Here is a 3598-nt window from a genome sequence, read left to right as displayed (position 1 = left end):
ACATACACACTCACAAAATGAGGAAAAGGGAAAAAAATAATATATCTTGCTCTCAAAGTCCACCTCCTCAATTTGGGATGATTTGTTGTCTATTCAGGCATTCCACAGATGCAGGGTACATCAAGTTGCTTGTGGAGATTTACTCTGCTGCTCCTGAGGCTGCTAGGAGAGATTTCCCTTTCTCTTCTTTTTTCCCACAGCTCCCGGGGTTCAGCTTTGGATTTGGCCCCGCCTCTGCATGTAGGTCGCCGGAGGGCATCTGTTCTTCGCTCAGACAGGACGGGGTTAAAGGAGTAGCTGACTCGGGGGCTCTGTCTCGCTCAGGCTGGAGGGGAGGGAGGGGCACGGAGTGCGGGGCGATCCTGCGGCAGCAGAGGCCATTGTGACGTTGCACCAGCCTGAGGCGTGCCGTACATTCTCCCGGGGAAGTTGTCCCTGGATCACAGGACCCTGGCAGTGGCGGGCTGCACAGGCTCCCCGAAGGGGAGTGTGAATAATGACCTGTGCTCGCACACAGGCTTCTTGGTGGCGGCAGCAGCAGCCTTAACGTCTCATGCTCGTCTCTGCGGTCCGTGCTGATAGCTGCGGCTCGCGCCCGTCTCTGGAGCTCCTTAAGTGGCTCTCTGAATCCCCTCTCCTCGCGCACCAGAAAACAAAGAGGCAAGAGAAAGTCTCTTGCCTCTTCGGCAGGTCCAGACCTTTTCCCGGACTCCCTCCCGGCTAGCCGTGGTGCACTAACCCCCTGCAGGTTGTGTTCACGCCGCCAACCCCAGTCCTCTTCCGGTGCTCCAACCGAAGCCCGAGCCTCAGCTCCCAGCCCCGACCACCCTGGGGGGTGAGCAGACAAGCCTCTCGGGCTGGTGAGTGCCAGTCTGCACCGATCCTCCGTGCGGGAATCTCTCCGCTTTGCCCTCCGCATCCCTGTTGCTGTGCTCTCCTCCGTGGCTCCAAAGCTTCCCCCTCCGCCATCTGTAGTCTCTGCCCACGAAGGGGCTTCTAGTGTGTGGAAACCTTTCCTCCTTCACAGCTCCCTCCCACTGGTGCGGGTCCCATCCCTATTCTTTTGTCTCTGTTTATTCTTTTTTCTTTTGCCCTACCCAGGTACGTGGGGACTTTCTTGCCTTTTGGGAGGTCTGAGGTCTTCTGCCAGCATTCAGCAGGTGTTCTGTAGGAGATGTTCCACGTGTAGATGTATTTCTGGTGTACCTGTGGGGAGGAAGGTGATCTCCACGTCTTACTCTTCCGCCATCTTCCTCAACGGCTAATAATCTAATTTTAATTTAATTATCTCTGTAAAGACTCTATCTCCACAGAAGGTCACATTCTGATGTACTAGGTTACGACTTTAACACATGAATTTTGAGGAGCCTGTCCAACCCATAACAACTACTTACATTTCTATCACAGTACTTCTCTTATTGTGTAATAGTAGTTTACTTGTCTTTCTTCACAATTAGACTTTAAGATAATTTGAACACAGACTAGTCATTCAGTAAATATCAAGGGTACGAGTGAATATATTCTCTGAAGAAAAATCACAGATCTTAACACCTAGCTTCAGCCTTTCCTACAGTACTTCTTAAAAATAAGCAGACAACCTCCTGCTTCAAAACTCCATCTAAACCTAAGCACCCCTTTTCTAGGCTTTTCCTACCTTTTACCATGTTGTAGTGAATTTATGAATGAGTGAATCTGAGGTCCTTGTTAACACTGCAAGGGCAGGGCCCTGAGTTAATGTTCATCTTTATACTCCCAGTATCTGTTGCCATGTTTGGAGTATAATAAATGTTCAATGTTTATTTTTTTATTTTTATTTATTTATTTATTTATTTATTTATTTATTTATTTATTTTTTGCGGTACGCGGGCCTCTCACTGTTGTGGCCTCTCCCGTTGCGGAGCACAGGCTCCGGACGCGCAGGCTCAGCGGCCATGGCTCACGGGCCCAGCCGCTCCGCGGCATGTGGGATCTTCCCAGACCGGGGCAGGAACCCGCGTCCCCTGCATTGGCAGGTGGACTCTCAACCACTGCACCACCAGGGAAGCCCCTGTTCAATGTTTATTGAACTGACAGAAACCAACAGAATTATGACCCAGACCAAAGAAGTAAAGACAAAAATCATTTCCACATGAATATCTTTGGAATGGCTGCAACCTCCTTGACTCCAGGACACAAAGATCTTTCACTGTTGTCCATTTAATCAGCTTAACCTTCACACTCTAGCTGCCTCCTATCACTGTGTCCCATGAGAAGTGGAAGTCAAGTTACATTCAAAGCGAAGTGAAATTACTTAAGGTCTGGTCCCTGTTGTCAGTTCCCAGGAAAAGAAACAGTGTCACATTTCACTATCTGTATGGTACAACAACAATAAAATAAATAATTCCCTTACTTTGGATCCTAAGGCTGCAGTGGCATAGGATTTTTGTGGGAAGATGCATTTGTAAGAGAATTTGGCAACACAGGAAGTGCTGCAATCCACAGTTTTAATGACATCTTGGCAACTTCTAAATTCCCATTCCAGATGTTCCAGTAGGGGGGTGGTGAGGGTGTCTTCCAGCAGTGGACATTTTTTGCCTTGGAAATTCAGCAAATACCATAGCAGTGTGTAGTTTATCCTCATCTCCAGATAGATATGCTAAAAGGAATGCTTCACTTGGCACAAATTTGAGGACACTCATTATACTAGGAGAAATCATGCATCACAATAAAAAGAAATGTCAGATTTCACTTAATATCGACAACTTGCCTTAAGATATATTTTTATCCTAGACTCCTTCTGTGAAGCCTGCAGTCTTGAGAGAGTAAATGAACAAAGAAATAAGAGTATAGATACATACCAGGCAATAAAACCTTACTTAAAATATCAGAGACACTTTAGCTCTTTATAGAAGCTAAAGCAGCTTGGACATCCCCCCCGTATGTGGATAAAATGTGTGCTGAATCCTGAACAGTCTTTCAATTTGCTATTGAATGATAGAGTTTTGATTTTCTGTTTCTTTTCTTTTCAGTAAAATTTAACAACCTATTATGACATTAAAATTGTTCTCTTCACAATTTCTATGGTGCCATCCTTGATTTTATGCTATAGGATCTCCTTATGGTTGATTTTGTAATTTAAAATTAAAAACTTCTTTTCAACTAAGCCTTAATGGAGACAGTTTCAAGTCTTGCCTAACTTTGAATATGGCTCTTCAGGAGGTCTCAGGAGATTTTGCCCCAAGACATTCTCTCCTGATGTGTCTCTGCAGTTTAGGATTATATTTATGCAGGCTTATATTCATATTTGAGGCAACCAATAACTCAGTAATGTTTTTACTGATCTTACTTTTAAAAAGGAGAGCTTAATTGGCAAAAAGAGATTGGTTCTGTCTGGGTGTATTTGATAAGGTAGCCCCTTAGGAAAGATCATTAGGCCCTAATTGGAAAAAGGAATAGGTCTTATTGCTGTCCCCTTAAGCTGTTTCTGCTTATCTTATCATGAGGGTGGTGGTGGAGCTCTGTGTTTAGGCATAAGGTTGACCTGGATTTCATGGAATCATATGCGGTCTGGGGGACCAATAAGAGACTGTTGCTAGGGAGACATTGCAATGTACTCTAA

Source organism: Aethalodelphis obliquidens, unplaced genomic scaffold (assembly GCF_003676395.1).
Source record: "Aethalodelphis obliquidens isolate GAN/ISIS:26980383/991018 unplaced genomic scaffold, ASM367639v1 scaffold68, whole genome shotgun sequence".
Lineage (NCBI taxonomy): Eukaryota > Metazoa > Chordata > Mammalia > Artiodactyla > Delphinidae > Aethalodelphis > Aethalodelphis obliquidens.
The sequence above is the reverse complement of the archived record's forward strand: the minus strand, read 5'-3'. Positions refer to the sequence as shown.